Consider the following 22,018-nt stretch of genomic DNA (forward strand, 5'->3'; position numbering starts at 1 on the left):
TTATCCAAAATCTTATCCACCAAAAACCCTTCACCATCTTCATCCTTCACTTTAAAAATATTGACAGTAATTTTAATCAAGAAACTCTCAAGTTCCTCTCTGTTGCACTCTGCAAAAATCTCTACAAGCTCAAAATTCGACAAGCCACCGACGTGCTTCAAAACATCGTAGGCTTCAAAGATGAGTTGCATGTTGCCATATTTGATTTCGTTGTTGATGAGGACATGACAAGGACTAAGGGCAAGGAATCTTTAGAAGGACTTGGAGGACCTATGCCAAGGACCGGAACAGAGAAGGCCAAGGAAGCTCTTCAACAAGTGTTAACCATTCTATTTGAATATAGGCCCAAGTTACAAGTGGAGAAGCTTCGGATTGTCAATTGCACCATGTTCCAAGAAGAGTAAAGGGTGCCACCTTTGTTGAGTGATTTTATTAGTATTTTGTTAGTTGAAATAAAGGCCCAAAATTATGTTAAAGTGATTGTCAATTCTCTTTGGATTTTCACCACCTATGGCTTGTTTTAATTTAAAGAAATTAAGATTTAATAAGGTGGAAACTCTAGGCTTGTGGCTTGTTGAGACTTTGGCAAGTGCACCAAATCTCTCTTAAGTAGTAAACCTTGGAAGTCCGAGTATCGTTTCCACAGGGATTTTATTGCACTTTATCGAATACTTCTCAATTTGTAAGTGATAGTAAAATAATAAAAGCAGGAATAAGTGCAGGAATAGGTTGCTATTACTAAATCAAATGGTTTAAAAGGAAAGACAATTAATAAAAATTCCAAGACCGGACAAACCCAATTGGCCTACGATGCATGTAAATATGATATTCATTACCAATGCACTGGTATTAGTTCTACCCACATCTATTAATTTTACCTGTCCCTGATGCCTCACGTTGACAAGCCTATTTTAACTACCTATCTCCCAAATGCCTTTGCGAAGATTCAATAGTTAAAATGCATTAAGATTAAGTTCTAGATGTTGCTAAATGCATGGGCATTGAGTTATCATTCTATGCCTAGCAATGCTAACCCAAGGATTCTTTTCTTAAGATGTTCTATTAGGTACTACCCTTTCCCAAGTGTATAACCCCTAAAACTAATGCATGCATTAAATCTTAAACCCTTATTAGGAAATACCCTCTCCCGAGCGAATAAAACCCAAAAGAAATTCAGGAACGAATGCAAGATAATAAGAAAAGAATTAGAACAAAAAAACCTGGAATAAATTCTCTTTGCATTGATAATTCTTGAAGCACACCGTACATCGTTGGCTTTTTAGGCCTGCCAGGCCCTAGCTAAGGGATTAGCCACTCATGGCCATTGAGGGCTTTACAACTGGGGGTAAAAGAAAGAATAGGGATAAAAACAAAGAATATAGAGAGAGAAGAGAGAGCTCAGGCTTGGAGTGCTTAGAAGAGTGCTCAGAGGCGAGATGTTGATTCCTTGGGGTTGGCTCTCTATTTATAGTTGTTGACGTGGGCTTTGGGCCTTCATAGTCGTGCTCAGCGCGACACCTCGTGCTTAGCGCGATCGGATCACGCGCTTAACCCGCCATGCAGGCTTAGCCTATGCTTCTGTTGGATCGCACGCTTAGCTCGTAGCCGAGCTTAGCGCGCATAACGGATTCTGCATCTTCGAGCTCAACGCCTCACTTAGCGCCTGTCTTCTTTGCTCGCTTAGCGCCTGATGCGCGCTTAGCGCGAGTGTTGGGCTGGGCCTGCTTCAGAACTATTTTTTTCTCTTCATTTATGTTGCCCTTTTTGCTTAATGTAACCTCATTTTTCGTATCTGCAACCAGAAATTCAACTTAATTAATTTTTCAACTTTTAATTATAAATAACTGCTAAATAATTAATTCTAGGCCAAAATTTGATTAATTAACTACTATTAATTCACAATTATTTAGCAGTTATCAAAATCCCCCAAATTAAACTTTTCTTGTCCCCAAGCAAACCAAGAATAAAAGCAAATAAATTTTCAAGCAAGTTCTGAGTGTTCCAACACTATCAATGGCTTCAGTTCCTCCTTCTTTCAGTGGTCCTTTTCGCATCTGTCAACATCTCAAAATGAAAGCATAAAACACAAGAGTGGAACTAGTCAGTCCTCTGAAATCTTAATCAAATTTGGCTTGCCTTACTTTCCTCACAAGGCTGGTGTTTCCCTCTGCTCACAAGTGTCTGGTTCAGTGTTTGCAATTTTACTAACAACTTGCAAGTAAGACTCCAAAGTTTTGCATTTCATCTCAATTACAGTTATCTTTAGTTACTTTAGGTGGATCACTAAGGACTTTGTTGGCTTGTATTGGGGCTTGGCTTACAAAAAATCATGGTTTTTCTTGGGAATTCAAACTTAGGATTAAGAGAGCAAAAATTTCTAATTCTTCCGATGCCTTTTTCTTAATCCTTTTATTTTCCCACAACACTTTTCTTTTGACACCTCTCTTGCTCCTTTTGTTTCTGCCCTTTATTACATTTTTTTTTTTGAATTGGGCCTACAGTTTGTAAAAGGTGTCTTACTATGTGCTGTGCTATTATCTTAGCTACCTATTTCCCAAAATCCCCCAAATTAAGACCTTTATAACCCATTTTTGCTCTCTTATCATCCTAAAGGGTCAGGACTATCATTTTATTGGCTCAAGGGTTAATTCAAAATAATATATTGGCTCAATCATGGGTTCAAGGGGTAAAAATCATGTCGGGTTGGCTTTTTGGCTAAGTAGCTAAACATAACAAACATGGCCTTGATCATATCCACCTTAAGTAACTATTCTAACAGTTTAAGAATGATGCAAAACCAGGAACTTAAAAATAGGTGTTTTCTCTCACAATTAATTTCACACTCTCACCGGGACTTAAGCAAGTATTAGGCGTACCAGTTATGACCTTGTTCCATCAGGCTAACCTTCCCACCTTGTGCTATTCATGTTCCATTTCTTGACCTGACTTGTGCTTTCAGAACCAGTGTTTCCAAGGAGTAGTGGCATCTCAAGTGTTTGAACCTTCCAGAACAAGCTCAAAAATTATGATTGCTCAAGTTTACCATGCAATTATTACTCAAAAAACAGATACTGAAATACTAATATTATTACTACTACTTCTTTGTAATACCCAAACAGACTACATAAAAGAAACATACAACATAAAAGAAGAAAACATCAAAACATAAAAGAAACATCAAAACATAAGAGAAAATATCAAAATATAAGAAAAAAAATCAATTGCCTTCGTCCAAGTCTGCCCATGGGCCCCAGTCAGCGCTAGCTAGCTAGGTCAGCAATGAGGTCTTCATCGGTCGCAGGATCCTCAGCGGCTCCAGAAGGCTCTGCCCCCCTGTCAATGGAGGGCTGGTCTCCTGGCCAGGCAACCTGCTGACGATAAGCCTCTAGAGTGATGAGTGGTGGGTCCATCTGCAGATGTAGGGACAACTTGTGCATGTTCTCCATGATGAGCTGCTGTCTGATGTGAAGGGACCTCAGAATCTGACCATGCTTGTCCAGAGATGCTGAGGTGGAGGCAGGTGGAGGTCGCTGTCTCTGGGAAGAAGGCTGAGACGAAGGCTGGGTAGGAAGAGGGGCCTCTGATGTCGAGGCTCTGGTACGTGTGCGGTGAGTCCTTGGAAATGTGATCGATGGATCGGCGGGGTTCCAGCAGTTCTTCTTCATGTAGGCCAAGTTGATTGCAGGGCTGAGTGACTCAAAGATCAGGGTATCAGAAACCACCCCTGAATGTCACACAACGCTGTAATCAATGCCGGGAACCCGAGCCTCGAGGTGCTGGACTGGGCAATCTGACTAATCTGCTGAGATATAAAGTTGCCCACGTCCATATCCATCCGGCTCACCAAACCGTAGATCAAGTGTGCCCTGTCAAGATTAACATTAGATGTGTGAGAAGTGGGTGCGATATCATAATAAGAAAGGACACTCCATGTCTGAGCGAGTGTCGTCATGTCCTTCTTCAGCAGTTTCCAGGGAAGGCCATCGGCGTTTAGAACAAAACGCCCCCCTGGAGTACATAGTGTGGCGGCGATGGTGTCAGGATCGGGGTGAGTGCTGAGGTATCTGGTGTATGCTGGGTACTTTTCCCCGTCCTCCAAGATGACTGGGGTGTCGAGGAAGTCGTTAATTGTGTCAGCGTCAAAACGAACGACCTGTCCTCTCAACCTGCAGAATCTGGGACTGTGGTCCTCTGGATCATAAAGGTTCGAATAGAACTCCTTCACCAGAGCCACATCGATCCTCTTCTCTGGTAGACATGTAAGCACCTAGTCCCATCTGCGCCTCCTGAGTTCCTGGAGGAACTCATCGAACATCCCAAGCTCAAGTTCAACATTCCTCTCCAGAAGGATGTTTCGAAGCTGAATGTTGTCTTGGTACCTGTGCCAAGCGATCTCTGAGGTAAAGCGGGAAGAGTCCCAGTTGGACGCTTCCCCTGGTGTGGGCACGGCACGGCGTTTACGGGAGGCCATCTGAAAAAAAACAAAAATAGCAGAACAGACTGCAGTTAGTAAACATGGGGGGTGCAAAAAGTAAATAAATTAGGGGTGAAGGTAGTAAAGAAGGGTGCAGAAAGTAAAAGGAAGGGGGAGCAGAAAGTAAAGCAGAAGGGGGTGAGGAGAGTAGAAGTGGGGGTGTAAAGAGCAAAGCGTGAAGGCTGATGGCCCTGAGGCCCAGCCCCGCGCTTGGCGCCCCTGTCTGTTGAAGGAGGCACTCGCTTAGCGCCACTAACACGCGCTTAGCGCGTTCGCTGAGGTTGATGAGCGCGCTTAGCACGACCGTGCTGGCTATGCGCGTGCTTCGTGGTGGCTCCTCTGTTTTGCAACGGCTTAGCGCGCTCCTCGTTTTGTTTTTCATGTTGCATGTTCCCGCTAAGCCTATGTGCAAGGCTTAGCGTGATGATACATGTAAAGTTTACAGCACAATCCAGATTCAAATATGTGAGTAGAAAAACAGTGCAGAGAAAGAAGGTATTCTGAGAGTTGGAAGGCGCAGAAGAAGGAAAAATATGGGGTTCTAAGATGAAAAACCCCCTGGGAGGCAACTGAGGGGTTGGGGGCATTTCGAAAACTCCCCAGAATTTATGACATTCGCGCTTTAGCGCGCTTGTGGCCGCTAAGCGCACCAAGGGAAGCACCCCTTGGTTGCCTCTCAGATTTAAAATTCAAAATTCAAAAACTTACCTGGGTGCTTAGCGCAAGGTCTCGCGCTAAGCGTTTGGCTTCGTGCAGCCCACTTTACTTCTGCTATTGGCACCCCTCCTATTGCTGACTGCACCGGTTGGACCTTTGCTTTTCGTACCCCTTGTTTGCTGTTTGCACCTGTTGGGCTTTTTTTATATAAAATAAATGACTACATATTTACAATATATGTTGGGTTGCCTCCCAACCAGTGCTTAGTTTATTGTCTTTAGCTAGACAGTAGGCCTTCTCAAGGATCATTTAAGTAGATGATGGTCGTCAATCACTCTAGTTGTCCTCTGTTATACGGCTTCAAGCGCTGTCCATTGACGATCCATTTTTTCTCAAAGTTCTCTTCTCTAGGGTCCACCAATTCCACTGCTCCATGAGGTCTGACTTCTTTTATGATAAATGGCCCTGACCACTTGGACTTCAGCTTACCTGGGAATAGCCTTAGCCTCGAGTTAAAGAGTAATACTTGCTGCCTTGGCTGGAATTCTCTCCTTTGCAGTTTCTTATCATGATATGCCTTCGTCTTTTCCTTGTAAATTTTGGATGACTCATAGGCATTCAGTCTCATCTCTTCTAACTCCTGAAGCTGTAATTTCCTCTTTTCCCCGCATGCATTGTCGTCAAAGTTAAGCAACTTAAGAGCCCAATATGCTTTGTGCTCCAGCTCTACTGGTAATTGGCATGCCTTCCCATACACTAGCTGAAATGGCGATAAGCCGATGGTGGTCTTGAACGCGGTCCTATAGGCCCAGAGAGTATCATCGAAATTCAAGGCCCAATCCTTTCTGGATGATGCAACTGTCTTCTCCAGGATTCGCTTGAGCTCCCTGTTAGAGATTTCTGCTTAGCCATTTGTCTGAGGATGATAAGGTGTGGCCACCTTATGTTGGACATTATAGTGCTCCAAGACTTTCTTCAACTGATTGTTGAAGAAGTGCGTTCCTTCATCACTAATCAAGGCTCGTGGGACTCTGAAACGGGAGAAAATGTTCTTCTTTAGAAATTTAATCACTACCCTGGCATCATCCTTTGGCGTAGCTATGGCTTCCACCCATTTGGAGACATAATCCACTGCTACCAAGATGTAGATATTTCCATATGACGAAGGCAGGGGTCCCATGAAGTCTATGCCCCAACAGTCAAAGATCTCCACTTCCATGATATTCTGTAAAGGCATCTCATTTCTTCGAGATATTCCCCATATTCATCTGGCATTGATCACAACAACGCACAAACTTGTAAGCATCTTTAAAAAGAGAGGGCCAGAAAAAACCTGATTGTAGCACTTTTGCTGCCATTCTGTCCCCGCTGTGATGTCCGCCATATGGTGAACTGTGACAGTGCCAAAGAATGCTTCGTGCTTCTTCCTTGGTGACGCATCTCCTTAATACATTATCTGCTCCCGCCTTGAACAAATGAGGATCATCCCACACATAGAAGCGTGCATCATGTAGAAATTTCTTCCTCTGACTCCAATAAAAATCCTCTGGAATAACTCCCGTAGCTTTGTAATTTGCCATGTCTACAAACCAAGGTCTAGTGGTAACCTGCAAAAGAAACTCATCAGGAAATTCACCTCTTACCTCTGGTTCTTCCTTGGTGACTTCTTCATTCTTTAACCGAGATAAATGATCGGCTACCACATTCTCGGATCCTCTCTTGTCCTTGATGACGATGTCAAATTCTTGTAATAACAAGACCCATCTAATCAACCTTGGCTTTGAGTCTGTTTTGGCGAGTAGGTGTTTGATGGCAGCATGATCTGTAAAAATGGTGACCCTCGACCCTATTAAGTATGACCTGAACTTCTCCAAGGTAAAGACAATGGCTAGCATTTCCTTTTCTGTGGTGGCATAATTCAACTGTGCTTTATTCAGATCCCTGCTAGCATAATAGATGGCGTGAAATACCTTATCGTGCCTTTGTCCTAGAACTGCTCCTATTGCATAATCACTGGCATCGCACATTAGTTCAAAGTCCTTATTCCAGTCTGGTGCAATCATCACAGGTGCAGTGGTGAGCTTGTCCTTTAGTGTCTGAAATGCTACTGAACATTCTTCATCAAACTTGAAAACCACATCTTTATTCAGCAGGTTGCTTAGGGGTCTGGCAATCTTCGAGAAGTCCTTGATAAACCTCCTGTAGAATCCTGCATGCCCTAAGAAACTTCTGACACCTTTAACATTCAATGGTGGTGGCAGCTTCTCGATGACGTCTATCTTTGCCCGATCAACCTCAATCCCTCTAGCTGAGATCTTGTGGCCTAGGACTATGCCCTATCGAACCATAAAATGACACTTTTCCCAGTTCAGTACTAAGTTTGTTTCTACGCACCTCTGAAGTACCATCTCTAGGTTCCTCAAACAACTGTCAAATGAAGGTCCAAAAACTGAGAAGTTGTCCATAAATACCTCGATGCTTTTCTCCACCATGTCTGATTAAATGGCCAGCATGCACCTCTGAAATGTGGCTAGTGCATTACATAACCCGAATGGCATCCTTCTGTAAGCAAAGACGCCAAAAGGGCATGTGAAGGCCGTCTTCTCTTGGTCTCTGGGGTCCACCGCAATCTGATTATATCCCGAGTATCCATCCAAGAAACAGTAGTACACTTGCCCTGCAAGTCTCTCCAGCATCTGATCCATGAAAGGTAGAGGGAAATGGTCCTTCCGTGTGGCTTCATTCAGCTTGCGATAGTCGATACACATTCACCAGCCAGTGACAATTCGTGTTGGTATCAAGTCATTCTTCTCATTCCGTACCACTGTCATTCCACTTTTCTTGGGAACCACCTGTATTGGGCTTACCCAAGCATTGTCAGAGATGGGGTATATGAGCCCAGCCTCAAAGAGCTTGAGTACCTCCTTTCTTACCTCTTCCTTCATTGTTGGATTTAGCCGCCTTTGGGGTTGTCGGACTGGCTTGTAGTCCTCTTCCATCATTATTTTGTGTATGAAATAAGCAGGGCTAATTCCCTTAAGGTCCGATATATGTCATCCAATAGCTTCCCTGTGTTTCTTGAGGACATCTACTAACATGTTTTCCTCTTCTATTGTGAGTGCGTTACTGATCACTACAGGCTTATCTTCCTCTAAGAACACATACTTTAGATGATCAGGCAATATCTTCAACTCTATCTTCTTCTTCTCGAACAGAACTTTCTTCTCTAGCGTCTCAAATTTGGCTTCTCCCTCAGGAATATTGTCTTGTCGATCCAAGTCTTCCAAGCAAGCCTTCAGATCTTCTTCCTCTTCACTGGTTAGACAGTCCAAAGCATTTACCATTGCTTTCTCTAGTGAAGACTGTGGTGTCTTGAGAATACTGACATCTTCCTTATCAATCTCCTCTACTCTAAAGCACTTTCAACCTTCCTATGGGTACTTCATTGCTTTGAAAAGGTCGAAGGTGATCTTCTAATTGTCAATACTCAACTCCAAGTTCCTATTCCCCATATCCACCACACAGTTGGCAGTCAACATGAAAGGTCTGCCTAAGATGAGGGGAATTTCTATGTCTTCTTCGATATCCATTATGACAAAGTCCACCGGAAAAGTAAAGTGGCGTACCTTGACTAGGACATCTTCTACCACCCCGTATGGCCTTTTAATCGAGTGATCTGCTAGTTGAAACGTCATCTTGGTAGGATCTATCTTCAAATTTCCGATTCTTTTACACATTGACAAGGGCATCAGATTGATACTTGCTCCTAAATCAATGAGGGCCTTGTTCACCGTTTCCTTCCCTATGGTGCACGGGATGGTAACACTTCCAGGGTCCTTAAACTTCTTGGGTAGCTTCCTCTGTATTATAGCGCTGCAGTTACCCCCTACCACAATATTCTCATTGTCAATGTACTTCCCCTTCTTGGCGAGGATGTCCTTCATAAATTTGGAGTAGAAGAGCATCTGCTGTAAGGCTTCCCCGAATGGCATAGTGATCTCCAGCCCATTGAATATTTCCAAGAAACGTCTGAAGTAGCGTTCCTTGTTCTTTTTGGTGGATACCACAGGATATGTGAGATCTTGTGGTAGGGATGGCGGTTCTTCCTTCTCGGCTTCTCTTGCTTTTTGGCTCTTGGTTTTAGGTGGTGATGACACCTTCTCTTCTTCTTCTGTCCTTTCTTCTGGTGTCTCTGTCCTTTCTTCCTCTGGCTGGTCTTGTTCTTCAACCTTACCTTCCTCCTGTGCTTTTTTCTGCCCTCGAGTCAGCACTGTCTTGCATTCTTCCTTCGGATTTTTCTCCGTGTTAGCCCCGAAAGTTATAGTGGGCCGTTCAGCTTTGTCGTGTGCCAATTGGCCCATTTGAACTTCCAGATTCCGAATGGCTGCATTCGTGCTCTTTTGATGAGATCGTGTCTCCTGGATGAATTGCAGCAGCAGTTCTTTTATATTGGTGGGCTTTTCTTGCTGATTTGGACCTTGGCTGGGATGCTGGTATGGCGGTTGGTATGGTTGTTGGTATGGTTGTTGGTTCCTGTGCTCCTTATATTGGTTTCCCTGATTCCTCCACCCTGAACCTTGCGTGAAGTTTCTTCCTTGATTAAATCCCGGTGGCCCGTGATTGAATCCTGCTCCCCCTTGGTGGAATCCGGATGAGTTCCCCTGGTTGTAACCCTGAAATCCGCGATTTGGTATGCCCATATAGTTTACTTCTTGAGAGGTATCCTGTTGGCTTACACATTGTTCAGGCTCATGAGTTCCTCCGCATGTGGGGCATCCTTCTACCTGCAAAACAGAAGAGTGGGAAGAATATACCGCTTGTAATTATTGAGGTAATTTGCTGAGGGTTTCGGTAAGGGCTTCTATCTGCCTCGTCAACAACTTGTTTTGTGCCAGCGTCGCGTCCTGTGTGCCGAGTTCCAAGAGGCTTCTTTTCGTGGGAACATAGGTACGATCATGAAGGATTGCTTGATCGCTGGCCGCCATGTTCTCGATGAGTTCCATCGCTTTCTCGGGAGTCTTCAATTTGATCTTCCCTCCTACAGATGCATTTAGTAGCTGTTTCGATTGAGGTCGCAAGCCATCGATGAATATGTTCAGTTGTACTGGCTCGCTGTATCCGTGTGTCGGTGTCTTTCTTAACAGTCCGTGAAAACGGTCTAGTGCTTCGCTAAGGGATTCATCTGGGAATTGATGAAAAGAAGAAATCTCCATTTTCCCTTCGGCGGTCTTTGACTCTGGGAAGTACTTCTTTAAGAACTTTTCCACTACTTCTTCCCAGGTTCTTAAGCTGTTACCTTTGAAAGAATGCAACCACTGTTTTGCCTCTCCTGCTAGGGAAAAGGAGAAGAGGTTAAGGCGTACTGCATCTTCTGGGACTCCGGCGATTTTTACAGTGTTGCATATTTCTATGTACGAGGCGAGGTGAGCATATGGATCTTCGCTCGGAAGACCATGGAAGAGGTTCCCTTGGATTTGCTGAATAAGGGAGTGCGAGTAGGAAATATTGGCTGCTTGTACCTTCGGCCTTGCAATGCTCGTGAAGAACTGAGGAGTGGCGGTATTAGAGAAGTCCTCTAGGGTGACTCTTCGTGCCGGTTCCCCGTCCATTTCAGTGTGATGTGGAGAAAGAGGAGGTGAGGTGTAACTGCTTCCTTCTGTGTCTTGTTCCCTTCTTCTTCTTACAGCGTTGTTACGCCGACAAGTAGCTTCAATTTCTAAGTTAATAGGGACAACGTCTCCAGATGCAGTTCTGAGTCGCATAAAAACAAAAAGGCACTACCCGTGCAATTATGGAAGAAAGAAAGAATATAAGTGAAGAGAGAAAATACTAAGAGAATAAGCCAAGAAAAGAAGAGTTGGGCTTACAAACTGATATAGTATGGTAATTAAGTGCGAAAATAAAATCCCCGACAACGACGCCAAAAACTTGTTGAGACTTTGGCAAGTGCACCAAATCGCTCTTAAGTAGTAAACCTTGAAAGTCCGAGTATCGTTTCCACAGGGATTTTATTGCACTTTATTGAATACTTCTCAATTTGTAAGTGATAGTAAAATAATAAAAGCAGGAATAAGTGCAGGAATAGGTTGCTATTACTAAATCAAATGGTTTAAAAGGAAAGACAATTAATAAAAATGCCAAGACCAGACAAACCCAATTGGCCTACGATGCATGTAAATATGATATTCATTACCAATGCACTGGTATTAGTTCTACCCACATCTATTAATTTTACCTGTCCCTGATGCCTCACGTTGACAAGCCTATTTTAACTACCTATCTCCCAAATGTCTTTGCGAAGATTCAATAGTTAAAATGCATTAAGATTAAGTTCTAGATGTTGCTAAACGCATGGGCATTGAGTTATCATTCTATGCCTAGCATGCATTAAATCTTAAACCCTTATTATGAAATACCGTCTCCCGAGCGAATAAAACCCAAAAGAAATTCAAGAACGAATGCATGATAATAAGAAAAGAACTAGAACAGAAAAATCTGGAATAAATTCTCTTTACATTGATAATTCTTGAAGCACACCGTACATCGTTGGCTTTTTAGGCCTGCTAGGCCCTAGCTAAGGGATTAGCCACTCATGGCCATTGAGGGCTTTACAACTGGGGGTAAAAGAAAGAATAGGGATAAAAACAAAGAATATAGAGAGAGAAGAGAGAGCTCAGGCTTGGAGTGCTTAGAAAAGTGCTCTGAGGCGAGATGTTGATTCATTGGGACTGGCTCTCTATTTATAGTTGTTGAAGTGGGCTTTGGGCCTTCATAGTCGCGCTCAACGCGACACCTCACGCTTAGCGCGTTCGGATCGCGCGCTTAGCCCGCCATGCAGGCTTAGCCTGTGCTTCTATTGGATCGCGCGCTTAGCGTGTAGCTGGGCTTAGCGCGCGTAACGGATTCTGCATCTTCGAGCTCAAAGATTCTTGTTGGATGCTCTCAATGCTTAAATGCAAAGACTATTGAGAGAGAACAACAAGGAGTTGTATGAAAGAATTGAGCGATTAGAGAATCGTGAATGTCATGAGGACGAAAGGAGATGAGGAAATGGTGGTGGTCCAAGGCCAAACCGAATTGAAGGAATCAAGCTCAACATTCCTCCCTTTAAAGGCAAAAGTGATCCGGAGGCATATTTGGAGTGGGAGCTCAAGATAGAGCATATCTTCTCATGTAACCCCTTTGAGGAGGCCCAAAAATTGAAGCTAGCAGCTGTGGAATTCTCGGATTATGCTCTTGTGTGGTGGAATAAATTGCAAAAGGAGAGAGCTAGAAATGAGGGGCCTTTGGTGGAAACTTGGGTTAAGATGAAAAGGATCATAAGGAAGTGGTATGTGCCGGCAAGCTAAACTAGGGACTTAAAATTCAAACTTCAAAAGTTGTCCCAAGGTAGCAAAGGCGTTGAGGAATACTATAAAGAAATGAAGGTGCTTATGATTCAAGCCAAGATAAAATAGGATGAAAAGGTAACTATGGCAAGATTTCTTAATGGTTTAAATATTGATATTCATGATGTTGTTGAGCTGCAAGAATTTTTTGAAATGGAGGATTTGCTTCACAAAAAAATTCGAGTAGAGAAACAATTGAAGAGGAAAGTATGGCCAAAAGGAGTTCCACTAATTATGGTTCTTCTAGTTGGAAGGACAAGAGCAAAGGGGTTGCCACCTCTAATGCGGCATCTATACCATCAAAAACTCCTCCAAAATTCTGTGAACAATCCTTAAAAAAGAGTCAGGATGTGAAGTGTTTTCGAAGCCAAGGCTTGGGACATTATGCATATGAGTGCCCTAACAAGAAAGCCATGATTCTTAGAGATGGAGAGTATATTAGTGAGTCTAAAGTTGAAAAGGGAGAAGAAAGTGAGGATGATGAGGATGAAGTGGAGAAAACACCAGAGGGAGAATTGTTAATGATTAGGCGGTTACTTGGCCATCAATTGAAGTCTATGGAGGAAAGTCAAAGAGAAAACATTTTCCTACCCTTAACTATTCTACTTATGATAAGGAGTTGTATGCCTTAGTGAGAGCGTTGAAAACATGGCAACACTATCTTTATCCCAAGGAGTTTGTGATCCATAGTGACCATGAGTCCCTAAAATACTTAAAGGGACAAGGTAAGCTAAACAAAAGGCATGCCAAATGAGTGGAATTTGTTGAGCAATTTCCTTATGTTATTAAACATAAAAAGGGAAAAGGAAATATTGTTACGGATGCCTTGTCAAGGAGACACTTTTTGCTTTCTATGCTTGAAACAAAAATGATTGGATTTGATTGCTTGAAAGAAATGTATGAGGGAGATGACACCTTTGGTGAAATCTTCAAAAATTGTGAAAAGTTTTCTAAAGATGGTTTTTATAGATATGAGGGCTACCTCTTCAAAGAAAATAAATTATGTGTGCCCAAGTGTTCTACTAGAAACTTGCTCGTGTGTGAAGCCCATAAAGGTGGGTTGATGGGGCATTTTGGGGTCCAAAAGACCTTAGATATATTGAAAGAGCATTTTTTATTGGCCTAACATGAAGAAAAACGTGCAGAAATTTTGTGAGCATTGTATTGTTTGCAAAAAGGCCAAGTCAAAGGTAATGTCTCATGGTTTGTATACCCCTTTATCAATTCCGGATTCTCCATGGATTGATTTATATGTGGACTTTGTTTTAGGGCTGCCTAGAACAAGTAATGGTAAGGATTCCATATTTGTTGTTGTTGATAGGTTTTCTAAAATGGCTCATTTTATTCCTTGTAGGAAATTTGATGATGTTAATCATGTGGTGGATTTGTTCTTCAAAGAAGTGGTGAAACTCCATGGATTACCAAAAAGCATTGTTAGTGATAGGGACTCCAAGTTCCTAAGCCATTTTTGGAGGACCTTATGGGGAAAGTTGGGTACTAAGTTAATATTTTCTACTACTTGTCACCCTAAAACGGATGTACAAATAGAGGTCGTGAATAGGACTTTGGGTACCTTTCTAAGGACTGTTTTGAAAAATAATCTTAAAAATTGGGAAGTTTGCTTACCTCACATTGAATTTGCTTATAATAGGGTTGTGCATAGCACCACTAGATGTTCTCCTTCTGAGGTTGTTTATGATTTCAATCCACTAATTCCTCTTGATTTGTTGTCAATGCCTAATATTTCAGTTTTTGAGCATAAGGAAGGACAAGCCAAAGCAGACTATGTGAAAAAGTTCCATGAAAGAGTCAAGGCCCAAATTGAAAAGAGGAACGGGAGCTATGCTAGAGAAGCAAACAAGGGGTGCAAAAAGATTGTTTTCCAACCCGGAGATTGGTTTTGGGTTCACATGAGAAAGGAGAGGTTTTCGGAGTAAAGAAAATCCAAGCTTCAACCTAGAGGGGATGGTCCATTTGAAGTACTTGAAAGGATAAATGACAATGCATACAAGATTGAATTTCCTGATGAGTATAATGTGAGTACTACATCTAATGTGTCTGACTTAATTTTTTTTTATGTAGATGGAGAAGCCGATTGAGGACAAATCCTTTTGAAGAGGGAGAGAGTGATGAGGACATGGCAAGGACTAAGGGCAAGGAACCTTTAGAAGAACTTGGAGGACCTATGCCAAGGGCTAGAACAAAGAAGGCCAAGGAAGCTCTTCAATAAGTGTTAACCATGCTATTTGAATATAGGCCCAAGTTACAAGTGAAGAAACTTCGGATTGTCAATTGGACCATGTTCCAAGAAGAGTAAAGGGTCCCACCTTTGTTGAGTGATTTTATTAGTATTTTGTTAGTTGAAATAAAGGCCCAAACTTATGTTAAAGTGACTATAAATTCTCTTTGGATTTTCACCACCTATGGGCTTGTTTTAATTTAAAGAAATTAAGGTTTAATAAGGTGGAAACTCTAGGCTTGTGGCTTCCTCTTGGCTGACCAAGAGCTAAGCATTTTTCCACATGTTTTTGTGTCTTAATTCTAGTTTAATTAGGTATAATGACACCATCAATTGTTGTTATTGGTGATCATTTGTCTTAATTCTAGTTTTAATTAGGTATAATGAAACCATCAATTGTTGTTATTGGTGATCATTTCATCTTCTCACTTGTGTAACCAACTTGATGTCATTCTTGTTTATGGGCTGCACATTTTCTAATAAAAGACAAACCTTGAATTGAGTTTTAATCACCTTCTAAAGTGGGAGAGTGAATCTCCTTAGTTACTTGAGTGATTCAAGAAATTGGTTTATCAAGGAACACCACCTTGTGTGTGACACTAATTCCGGAGGAGTGATTCTTCCAACCACCTTCTTCATTCTCCTTATCCATTTCATTTTATGAATTTCATACAAAAAAAAAAGAAAAAAAAACCTTTGAAGATCCATCCTCAACTCTTGTGCAAATGGGTTTACATCAGTTGTGGACAATTTTGATGAAGTTTCCAGAGCCTCCCTCGGCGATGTAGGTGACATAGGGGTCGTCCTCGACATGGGTGGTGATTTTGTGGAGGATGCCCTGGACATTGGAGTAGGCCTGGTGGGACCCATCGGGCATTAGGGAGGGTCGTGGCATGCGTTGTCTTTGCCGCTAGAGACGCCCATGCCGAGGTAGAGGAGGCCTTTGTCAGCAACAAGGTTCATGTAGTACTCGATGTTCTCGTACCACTTATTATCGTCGTCGATGATGCAATCGTCGGGGTCGAGGTGGTCGAAGAAGGTGGCGATGGTGTGGTCAACGGGGGCACTGGCCTTGACAAGGATGATGACAGATCTAGGACGCTAGAAGGAGATAATGAAGTTGCGAGGGGTGTATTGGCCCGTGAGAGGGAGGGAGCCTTTATTGTGTGCACAATCTACGATCTCCACCTCGAGGGTGATGGTCTTGTTGGTCAAAGTCTTCACTCAGGGAAGAGAAAGGGAGAACGAAGAAGTGGGGGAAGCGTAGAGTGGTGAAGAGAGTGAGTGTGATGTTATTGAATTGATTGGGGTTTTAATTTGGATAAAAATACATCATTAATTTTTATAAAAATCGATGTTAACATATTCACAATAACATCTCTTTTTTAAAACCTATATTATGAATTGTTCAAACATTATCGATTTTTATAAAAAAAAAAATCGATGTTAACATATTCACAACAACATTGATTTTTAAAAACCGATGTTAAGAATTGTTCAAACATCAATTATTATAAAAATCGATGTTAATATAAATAAAAAACATCGATTTTTTAAAAATCAATGTTAATGAAATCAAATTATTTATAATTATGTCATCACATTTTTCTTAATATCAATTTCTATAAGAAAAACAATGTTAAAATGACAACCTTAAAATGATATTTTTTAGTAGCAAAGAAGGAAAGATGGGAGGAAGAGATTCAAAGTCAAAGAGGGAGGGTATGATGATCACGTGAGATTGAAGAATTGATTAATGAAAGCTTAGAATTGTTTAATTGAATTAAAATTGAAAAAAAATGAAAAATTATCATTCGATAATAGGTCAAGTATCTTGTTTGTTTACTATTTTATTAATAAATCTAACGTTGAATTTTAATGCTTCACTGGTGGTGCACTTTTTGCATACTTCACCGTAGACAGTACCAAAGTAGACATAGAATCCTAAGAGCAGGCAAATTTACTGTACAGGGCTTGTTTTAGAAACAATTTACCAAACAGGGTTCCTTTTAAAACATATTACAGACAGGGTCTGTTATGGACGTGGATGCCGCCATTGCTATCGGCGGGAGAGCTTGTACCGCCACTGGCAATGGCGGGAACAAGGATGCCGCCATTGGCAACAGCGGGACTCAGCCTAAACCGCCAGTACGAATGGCGGGACAGGCTGAGTAGGAGAGAGAGAGCTTGTACCGCTACTGGGGCTGGCGGGATAGGGGAAGAGTAGTACTGCCATTAGCTCCAGCATGACACGTTGATGGGACGCAAGCTTCTGAAAGGCTAGGGTTCACATGCAAGCTGAATCATTTTTTTTATGCAGGCTAGGCTGCTAGGGTTAACATGCAATCTGAATCATTTTTTTGTGATACAGGCTACTTCACATGCACCCACCTCTTGCTTTAACACTGTATTGGTAATCAGAAATCTTGCTTTAACACTATTGGATTGGATAGGACACTGTATGTATTAGATAGGGCAATCAGAAATCACATGGATGGCATTTAGATTAGGGCTAGGCAAGTAAGTAGGAACTGACGTGCATACAAATTTACTTTAATAATAGCATGTAAATTTACTTTGCAGATAGGTTTTTGGTAAAAAGATTCTTTAAATAGAGCAAACTTGCAATCCCTCAGCATGCAAAAATTTGTCATTGAAGAGAGTATCAAATAGTGTGTGAGAGAGGAAGAAAGATTTTCGTTTCGACATTGAAGAGAATATCAAATAGTGTGAAAGAGGCAGAAAGATTTTCGCTAAGTTTGCTGATTCTATTGTAAGGATGTTTTATATTTATTTAAATTAAGTTTTCTTTCGTTTTGTTTATTTATCATGTACAAATTTTTTATTTTGAACTAACAAATATTATGGTTAGAATGAAATTTGAAGCTCAACTTTAAGTGTATTAATTTTGTAAATTACGTTATAAATTTAAAAATTATTAGTAGTAATTATTTGTAAGTCTTTTTGTTAATGGTTTTTGCGTCTGAAGTATTATTTGACATATAATTTAATTTAAGACAAAAACTAATTACATGCTATTTGTTAAGTATTTTGTGGTTTGTCGTGAGTACGAAGTTTCACTTGTAATAAAATTTAGTATAAGTTAACAAAAAGAAATTGTAATTTTAATTATAAAAACAATAAGAAAAATATTACCATAATTTTAAAAGTCCCGTCATTTAAATTTACTAACATAAAAACTAGCATGGGAATAACAATTTTTCGTTACTATATTTATTAGTAATTTATTGATTTTTAATAATCTTAAAAGAACTTTACTTGGATTTTTAGATTATTTTATACTTTATGGTAAATAAGAAAAATATTGAGACAACAAACTAGCACTAGATCAGGTCTAATACTTCTCCAGTTTTCGAAAAATAATAGGTGAATATTTTATCTCTCCAAGCAATCACTAGGACAAAATATTAAAAAATATAGTTGAATTAATTCTTTAACACTCACTAATTTTGTATCTCTTTGTTTTTATGACATATATAATATTAGTTATTATACTTGAATTGTATATATTTCTTTTATCTCTTTGTCTCACTAAGTTTCAAATTAGTTGTTCATCGAGTATTTTTTGCCTTACATATACGTGCATGTAGTTAATTAATTAACCATTGAGACTATTCACTGGACATGGAGAACAATTAGGCCTTATTTGTCTCCCCTCCACTCCTATATATAGAGAGTATACTTTCCTATTAATTTTCTCATATGTATATATATATGATATATCCTTCGTGAACATATCTCATTTGAGTTAAGTAAGTTGTTCTCGTCAATTAGTACTGAAAAACGACTTCGAAGATACAAATATTGGGGCGCCTAGGCGTGTTGGCCATGTTCCGTCTGAAATTTTTTTAAGTCTAATCCTTTCAGTTATAACCCTTCCATTTTGTGTCTGTCTGGAATTTTTTTGAAGTTGAGGAATTTTTCATAAATTATTTAATTAGAGTAATTTTTTATAGAATAAAGTATGAATGTGTAGTTTAAGTTTAATAGAGGAAGCAAATAAATATTTTATATTTGTATCATCGACAAAATATTTAATTGAAGTAAGGATTTTATTTGTTAGACTAAAATTTGAAGGTAAAGTTTAAGTGAATTAATTTTTTTAATTAGAATTTTTATTATAAAATTAGTATCAGTAATTCTTTATTTTAAAACTACTATTGTTATGATTAATTATTTTTAATTTTGATCATGTAGGTATATCATGAATTCAATTATTACAGTGTTGTATTTCAACGGAAGAGTATATGAAGACAATGATGGTGTAATATTTGAAGGTAGTAAAAAGGCCATTCAGATTAAACGCGGAATTAGTTTCAATGCTTTGAAAAAAAAATTGGAGATAAGGTAAAGTTAGAAAATAATGAAATTATTTCTACTATAAGTTGTAGATTCCATTGTGTTCCTAACAGGGCATTAGGTGTGGAATTGGGGCCATGATATTGCTGTGAAGGGGTCATTGTGGGCCATGAAAAATGAGTTTGTGTTTCCGCAACACCACCAAACGATTGCTGGCTTGCAGAAGTATCAGTGTAATGACCCTGAAAAGGATACTGATACATCTGTGTCGGATACTCAGCAAATGTTTGTGGTGTGTAATACATTCCATGGCCACGCTCTGCCATTTGTTGCGAATATTCTTTCGCTTGAACAGTGTCCCTTCTTCTGTCTATGCCCTGAGTTTCAATACTTGACTGAAGCATGTGAAACTGTTGTGCGGGAAATTGACGCTTTGATGCGGGACCATGTGACACTGGCTCAGTGACTCTCTCTTGCTCTTCGGATAAAATTGTAATTTTTTCCACATAAGGCACGAGATCATCAACTGTCCATGTATTCCTCCCTTGAGGAGACAACATGTATTGTAATGTCTCCACAACTTCAGCCTGCAATTATAAGGGTAAGAAAATTAATGGCCATCATTTAAAAAAAGTTCAAGTTAAAATTTGAAAAAAATTAAAAAATACCAATGTCGCCGTCTTTGCATTTTCTGGGTCAACAAACATCTTTGTCTTTCGCCTATACCAGACCATGTAGTCCGAGTTAAAACTCAATAGGCCTTCTTGTCGGGGATAAGCGTCGACCCTAAATGCATGTCGATTATTCCACTGCTGAATCATTGGGGCGAACAATTGCCCCAAATTTTCGTCATGTTTCCCCTTTAATGTTATGCCATGAATGTTTAGGGGTTGTGAAGGAGACTCTGGAACTGGTTGCTGCATCCCAAATTGTCTCAAGACTCTGTCCGGTTGGTGCCACTCAATAACTTGGAAATAAATTAGTGGGACCACCGCGTACCACGCGATACTTCCGACTAAACAAACCAGAGGCAACAATGATATAACGGTTGATGAGTAAGGCTCCCACAAAAACTGCATATAACAACATAGTTGTGAACATTGTAGTAAAATAAGACATATAATTTTTTATTTTACAAATACAATAGCATGGTTCTTACCTCATGATGTTTCATAATATCCAACTTGCGACGAAAAACTTTCACATCATCATTGCCGATATGTTGGTTTCCACGTCGCAGCCACCTACAAAGAATAAAATTTAATATACCCTAAAACCATTTATTCTATTGAAATGAAAGACGCTGTTAAAAATGACTGACCTGTGCCCTAGTGGTGTATTTTCTATTTGGGAAGGAGTCCTCTTTGGAGCCAAGGTTGGACATCGTTCCCATGCCCACAATTGTAGTAAGATGCACATACCTCCGATTGATTTAGTTTTATAATCGGTGGCACTGCACATCTCTCTATATAGAAAACCAAGTGCGGCAGCTCCCCATGCATATCTGCCACATTCTTCAAAGTCACGTAAAAATTGAAGGTACCTTACTGAAACTCTGTTACTGGTTTTGTCAACGAACAAGACACCTCCAATAAATCTCAGTATCCATGCACGGACAAACCTTCGTACTTGTTCTTCATCGTCGTCATTATTTATTTGATCAAAATGGTGAGCCAGCCAACTTAATTTAATTACATTACTTTTAATTTCACCTTCTTGTGGTCTGACTCCCAATAATTCCTCACATAAATCAGCCCAATCAAGATTTGTTGGACCGATTAATGGTAAACCATCCACACTTATACCTAACAACACAGAGACGTCTTGAAGAGTGATAGTACACTCTCCGCATCTCATGTGAAACGTATGTGTTTCTGGCCTCCATCTTTCTATTAGAGCACTAATTAGTGAGGCATTTATTTTTAAGTATCCCATCTTGATAATCCAGCCGAAACCAGATTGTTGAAGAAAAGGAAAAATTTGCTCTGGAATTTGTTCTTCCCCTTGATACGTGGGGATAGCTCGTCTGATATGTAATTTCCTTTCTTCTTCCCCATTCCAAACATGTTCTGAAACATGCTTAGGTTGCATCCATAATACATCAGTATCGATGGGGCCAGACTTAATGTTGATATGTGATGAAGATGATGATGAAGATGCCATTGTTACTACAAAATAAAATATTATACATGTGAAGAAAACTTTAATTTATTAGTAAACTTTAAATATATAACAATAAATTTGTAAAAAATCAAACTGGCCAATTTTTAATATATTCTATACATAAATTAAAATACATGTGAAGAAATCTTTAATTTATTAGTAATTTTTTTTCTACAATCAATTAATAAATAATTGAATAAAATATAGACTAACAAATTATTTATAATACAATAATAATAATAATAATAATAATAATAATAATGTACAATGTATCATATATTTAATCACGTAAATTTTCTATAACAAATAATATTAACCTACAAATTAAAACTAACAAATAATATATATAGCATTCTAACTAAAAATAATTAACTCAAATAATATTAAATTATCAGCTCATTTATTTAAAATACAAAATTATAATACTAAAAAGATAAATTTACGTGTGTCAAGTGTCTAATATTATAATTATTTATTTAAGTGTCAAATATTTAATATTACAAAAACTAAAAATTTACATGTGTCTAAAATTTACAAATATATACCTAAAGTTAATATTAACTTGTGCCTAATACTAAAAAATTTAATATTACGTGTGTCATCCTAAATATCATGCATGTATATATATTTATTAGGCTAAAGTATCATCCGTCTAAATATATACCTAATACTACAAAAGCTATATATATATATATATATATATATATATATATATATATATATATATATATATATATATATATATATATATATATATATATATACACGTAATATTTT

At 39.5% G+C, this 22,018-nt stretch overlaps 1 pseudogene; it reads right to left on the minus strand.

Annotated features, from left to right (window-relative positions):
* Positions 1-2: 2 nt before the first annotated feature.
* LOC100813849 (6-phosphogluconate dehydrogenase, decarboxylating 3, chloroplastic-like) lies at positions 3-16,875 on the minus strand (annotated as a pseudogene).
* Between the last annotated feature and the right edge of the window lie 5,143 nt (positions 16,876-22,018).

The sequence above is a fragment of the Glycine max genome, chromosome 14 (genome assembly GCF_000004515.6).
Source record: "Glycine max cultivar Williams 82 chromosome 14, Glycine_max_v4.0, whole genome shotgun sequence".
Lineage (NCBI taxonomy): Eukaryota > Viridiplantae > Streptophyta > Magnoliopsida > Fabales > Fabaceae > Glycine > Glycine max.